Source organism: Pistacia vera, unplaced genomic scaffold (genome assembly GCF_008641045.1).
Source record: "Pistacia vera cultivar Batoury unplaced genomic scaffold, PisVer_v2 Contig377, whole genome shotgun sequence".
In the NCBI taxonomy this organism is placed as follows: Eukaryota; Viridiplantae; Streptophyta; class Magnoliopsida; order Sapindales; family Anacardiaceae; genus Pistacia; species Pistacia vera.
The window spans coordinates 632,883-639,657 of NW_022196198.1; the positions used below are offsets into that span (position 1 = coordinate 632,883).

The following is a 6,775-nucleotide window of genomic DNA, read 5'->3' on the forward strand; positions in this document are numbered from 1 at the left end:
GGTTTATATTGTTATATTTTTACTCCAGTAATCTAAACAAAGATTATGTTTTTATCATGTTATTATTTGATCATTATATTGCTTTTTTTGTGTGCTTGAAAACAGATTGAAATAGAATATAATTAGAGGTTCTAGAATTTTTAATTAAAAAAAAAACAGCGATATTTTCATTTAACTTTATAGCTGTGCTGGTATTTACCGGGTAAAATCAGTTTCTTACATATCAGTCCTTTTATCTTTTCGTAAAAGCTACTTGCTATCATGGAGTTCCCCTCCTTTTTCAAGCCACTTCACCTGACAAGTAGATCATTTATGGTACTCGATGCTTCCTACAGCAGATGACATTCAAATAAAGTTAGAAAAGAACAGCTCATTAATGTTATGCAAATTCAATGGAATTTTTTTATCTACCCTAACTTTTCCCTCAATCTATCCTCCTCTGCATCTCGTCGCCCCCTTTCCTCTTGAATCATCAATTAGAGTAATCTGCTCTTGGTCCATCTCTTCTATTTTCTGTTGTGCCTTCTGAAGCTGGAGGAAAACCAACAGCGAAGTTATAGTTAAGAACTGACATGAGACACAAATCAAAACTATGAAGTTGGACGTGTACAAATTAAATATAGGAGAACAGTGAATGGAAACCTACTTGATTTCAAGGGATCTACATTTATCTCTTTCATACTGTAATCGCTTACAAATCATCCTTTCTTGAACTGTCCTTTCTTTCCAATCTACAATCAAACATATACTAAATGTAAAAATGATTCAAAACTAACTGCACAAGGATGAGCGAATTCAGTACTAAGGAACTTTAAATATCACCTTTCTATTGATTTATGACCTTTTCTTTAGACTTGATTAGACTCTCTATATCACCATTAGGAACTCGTCCACTTTTTCTTTAGACTTGATTAAACTCTCAGTAGCACCGTTAAATAGAACTGGTCCATCCTTTTCTTTTTGACTTGATTAAACTCTGTGTATCAACGTTAGAGAGAATTCGTCCATCTTCATGGACAGCACTGCCTGTGCATTCTGGTTGTAACAAATGAAATTTTAGGGACAGAACGTATAGAACAAATGACTGTTTTGAGAAATAAAAGTATTGCACCATCTAACAACTGTAAAGGCTTAAGAGAAATTACATTTGAGCAGGAGTCTCCTAGGTATATAAGTCTTGTTTCATGTAGATGTAACCTGGGGCATGTTGAGATTGACCACTAACCGGGGATGGTTCATGACGCTTCCATCTTCACTTGTGTTATCTGATTCTGGTGATCTTTTGTCCAATTCCGTCGCGACAGTTTTCTTACTCCTACTGTGGTCACGCTCATTCTGATTTGAAGGTGAGGGCATTTGTCTTCATCTGATGTTCTTGAGTCTGTCTTTGCAGAAGAGGTTTAAGGCGTAGATGGTTTTTTCTTTATCTATTTCTAGAGTCTGTCTTTTCAAACAGGACTCTTTAAAGAGGCCGCCTTGGAGCATAACCAACTTCCTGACAGTTTGTACACCTAATGAAAAATAGTAAACTGTCAATTATTTGATCTCTAATCCTGAAGGAACGATGGTACTTGGAAGAGTGCAAACCGTAATTCTTCTGAATTGCAACAACGATTTTCTAGTCTTAATCCACAGGTGTGCGCTCAAACCTTGTTTGTCATGAGCTGGTTCAACAAATAGCCTCCAATACCCTGTTACAAAAGAAGGCATAACAAAGTGAAATAGGGTATATATGCATATAATTAATGTTGACTAAAGCAAAAGAAAAAAAAACTGTCTAAATACAAGTATTTAGCAAAACAAAACAATTAACGATTACCTATAGCCCCACGACCATCACTTCCAGCAGCATTCCAGACTCTCCGAATGGCTGTATGCATCAGATTACCGGTCAATGACAAAAAAGTTATGTAATAATAAAGGGAAATCATATATCCTCTTCATGCATAACAATGCTTAGTGAAGCATGAAACTAACCTTTATAATCTGTTTTTATGATAAACATTAAATCCTTGAACATCGATATGATGTCGAGCATCCTTCACGAACCCATTGTCACAGTTGCAACATCTATACACCAATACAAGGTTTGCCACTGAAGTCAAACCAAACAAAATTCAAAATATTTTCTAACATTACATTCAAATCTCTTGGAACTCGTTCAGGAAATGCAGAGTTTTGTATGTGATCCCTTATTCAGCATCATATCTTGATTATGTTGTGATGCAGGACATCTTTTCCCCGCAGTATAATTCAAAGCCAGCTGGAAGTCTGAGATAAAGAATTGATGCATAGCTCTGGCATAACGAAAGAGAAACAAAAAAAAAAAAAAAAAAAACACAGAGATAAGGAATTTATCAGAAAGAAAATACTAAAATTAAGAGGGAAAATATGAACCCTAACATTTCAACTTAAACTAGGTAAATACTTTGTATAGAACACATATACTGATACACCCTTAGAGATGTCGATAAGTAGAAATGTCTTGAGTTGGATACTTTTTTGCCATCTCTATGTTTTCTCATCTCGATTGACTCCTCTAATTTGAATATCCTGTCATTCAGAATATAAATCAGATTAATATCATATACTATCAAAATTAAACATTCAACCTTTTAGTTCTTCATGAAATTCTAAGGAAAGTAAACTGCTAAGGGCATACATCTCGATCAGAGTCAAAATCTAGTTCCAAATTTCCTTCATCATCCTCCCAAAGATTGTATATATATTACGCGTGTACCTTGATCTTCTAATAAGTTGAACTGTACATAAAACGACACAGGCAAATTTGGTGAGAGAAAATTAAGATATTATAATGCAATATACTATAAGAGTGTCAAACCGAATTTATTACTTCAGATTCAATATGACAAAACAATAACCCACACAATCATACAGCATTTGAAATGTTGACACACTTAAAGCACAGAAAACAACTATACATGATAATCACAAGCATGACTGGATACATAAACAATCAGAGGTAGAATGTCAGAAGTGAACTATCCAGAAAGTAATAGGCCTCTCAGAACAAACATCATGCAAGAATGTCAAACTCTCAAGAATGCAGCTCTACTTAATTATTGTTTTTATAAGGGTCTGTCTTTTCTTTTGATAGAAGCAACCAACATACCAAAGCAAAGATACATAACGGGTAACCCAAGAAAACAATTTCTTTCACATCTGAAAAAAATAGTAACATAATAGGATAATATCGTAAACCTGATGAAATAGATCTTCTTCACTTGTATATGGTGACCACTGTACTATGGTTTCTAAATTTCTGTTCCAATCATCCAGTGAAGACCTTATCATCTTGTTCCAACTTCTCCCTTTCTCTGTATCAATCTTGTCATTGCAGAAGAAGAAACAATTAAAGGCAAAGAACATAAATCAACTAATGATAAATAAGAAAGTGATACTATCATTTGCTAACATGCAAACAACAGCATCTGAATTAGTGAGCTCTACTTTGAATCACATACATACAGCCAGTGTACATCCCAAACACAGAGTCAAAATGAGAATAAATAATTGAGATGACCTAACTACCATGGGAACCACAATATCTTGCTTTCCAGTGCCCATCAGAAAAGAATAGGACAGTAGTCCAATACTTCGCGTCAGGCTAAAATAATGAAAAAGTTCAATTAGTTTGGACTTCTATCATTGCAAATAAACTTGAATAAGAAAAACAATTGTTACTAACTTGCTGATCACAAGTGGTGAAACAAAACTCAGTGTATAATCTAAAAGTTTAGAACTGAAAACTGACATAGTATCAGTAATCACACAAGTAGAATATGAAAAGCAAAATAATTCATACAATGGACCAACCTGTTTCCGTTGTTCCCTTACAACATGAAAACACATAACATCTGCTCCGCCTCATAGTACTCGTCTTGAACCCATTTCCATCTGAAGTTAATATGCAAAATTAATGCGTTTGAGAATATAATAAGATCTGTAATCACTATATTTCGGTTCTTAGCGATCCCTAGTAATAAAGAAACTCACATTGACCAATGTGGTTTGCCATTTTGCTCTTGGCAGAATAACCAAGAACATGCACTGCCTCATTTTATCAGGCGTCATTCCCACATTATCTGTTTTCAAAGAACAAAATTAGAAAACCCCCTAGCATTGTCATGAGAACAGTAACAGTACTATTACTCAGACAACCATACAGAAGACTCTGAAAACCAGCACGTATTGACTAAATGTACACATTTTATGAAACAAAACAAAAGCCTATCAGGCACAAAATCATCCTTAAAACTTTTTTCAAGTTTTCTTGCGAATAGAAGAACTAAAGACCCCTAAAACGTACCAACATGAAATGGACAGTGTACCTTCAACAAGCAACGTTAGAACCATCTTTTTTATTCTTCATCATATCTACATTAACATAGTGGCCCATGGCAAACTGGAAATAGCTGATAGTCAGAAAGATACATAAAAAAATCTTTAGACACTGATTTATAAGAAAGTGATCCAATACCTCATCCAAAGAATTGTCTAGAAGTCAGCGAAAGCTGCACACAAAATTCAGTCAGTAAATTCACAGAAGACAAGTATAAATATATCATCTACACAATGTTATTGTTTTTCATGCTTCAATCGCTATTTACCTCCCAAAGCCCATTTATGGCTGGTTGCGTTTGAATGTAAGAACTTTGGATGCACCCTGACAGATTCCATCCAACTGATGATAAGATATAAAAATTTACTTAGCGTATATTAAATTTCATGTCAAGAACAACGTCGATGGCAATTATCACATGAATGAATCTCTAGCACATAAACCAACCATATACTTTTTCTTCATCATCAGAAATAACAATTTTGATTCTGTTTCATCTAGAACAAATTTTCGACATTCTAAGATCCGGTTGATTCATTCTTTCAAATTAATAATATTAAAAGAAATCGTAAGCTCCTATTTTTATCCAACAACGCAACACAACAAAGGATATCATTGATTCGCAAGTGATTAAATCGTCTACATAAAAACAATCAAATCGACCAAACAACATATGAGAAACTAAATCACCAGATTTAATTGAGAGATCATCAGCTTGACTCCTTCATATCCCCGGCTTTCCAAAACTGTTTACAAGCCCTCAAACGGCGCCGCTTGAAATTAATATTCTCATTAGCATCTGCCGCTCCGGCAAACTATCTTGCAACCGTTCAGCATCCGCGACCGTTCAGGCGCCACGAAGTTCACGGCAAACGTGGAAAAAAAGAAAACAGAACGTATAAAAATCGCGAGTTAAATCACGACTCCGCGGTTTCGGTTTCTTCCAAGCAGTAACCTTGTTAAATCGTTAAACACGTTTCTTGTTCAATTCAATCGCATAACAAGACACTTACGATATCTGAATCCTTCAACTAAAAAACATAGCTACGACGCTGCGCTACGAATCTCTGGACTACATACGGCGGAGGGGGGTGGCAACGGAAGTTTGTTTCCGTAATTCTCAATGTCCGTTTTTTACCAGAGTACACAAACAAGGTTTTCTTGTTCACGTTAGAGAAAGCCATGGAATGTTTGGAGCCCGAGAAAACGAGAGCACTTCTTTGGATCACACGAGAGATTCAGAAGAAGAAGATTAGTGGGTCTTAAATCGTTATCTAAATCAATTCGTAAGAAGATAATTGAATCAAATTCTACTAGAATTAGGAATTATTTCTCTTCTTTTTTTTTTTAATATTGAATATTGGATTTTAAAATTTTATGATAACACCATTTACGCAATCTAATGTATTTGAAAATATTTGACACAAATTTGCATAAAACTATTGATTTTTATTTTAATTCAATGCTAATAAAAAGTTGAAGGGTTGAAATTGAAATAATTATTTTTTTATAAAGCTTTCGATCATTTCAAAAGTTTTTAATAATTCTAGAGACATTAATGATTTTCAAAAGTCATTAAAGCTCTTGATATTTATCGATCTCTGAAGGGCGAATGAAATTAACCCTCATGTTAAGTAAAATATTAAATTTTATTTTACAATGCTCTTAGCTGTATCCTAGGGTCATATGTCAATATTTATTTGATAAAAGTATTTTTAATGATTTAATTCCAATTGACTATGTAATGTAAGGTATTCCAAATTGTTATTCGAAGCTAAAAATTAATAAATAACTATGTTAATAAGTAAATAAAAAGCTATAAAATCTAACAAATACAATCAGTAATATTTAAACAAAAAATAATAAACCACATCAAACTAAAGAACTTAATACTCAAAACTGATTCACTGCACCCAACAGCAAGATGCGAACTACTACCCCAAGCTCCAAAAACATTAACATTCCCCTTTGGTTAGTGCGTTATGAATCTGGTGCTATGACATAAAAAGCGAAATTGCCCCTAACATGGCTTTAGTGTTTTTCCGTAATTTGTGAAAATAGTTTCAAGACCAAATATAGCCCATTAACACATAATTGACTACAAAATATTTATTATACAAATATGATTTTTGAAATATTATAATAAAAACCATCGTAATTTATCTTTGATACATCAAAGTTAAATGTAGTTATACAATATCAAACAAGTTACAAAAAATCATCATCCTTACAAATAAAAATTGAAAATAATCATAGAAATTCAGGAAAAAAAAACAAGCAAAAATTATTCAAAAATAACACACTTTCCATAAACCTCCATTACAACTTAATAAATTTTTTTTTCGAGCTAAAAGGATGATAATTGAAGAAATATAATATATATATATATCAATATATTAATAGTATATATAT

General features: G+C 33.2%; 1 pseudogene; it reads right to left on the reverse strand.

The window, feature by feature from the left end:
* Positions 1–1,462: 1,462 nt before the first annotated feature.
* Positions 1,463–4,095, reverse strand: LOC116140750 (annotated as a pseudogene).
* Between the last annotated feature and the right edge of the window lie 2,680 nt (positions 4,096–6,775).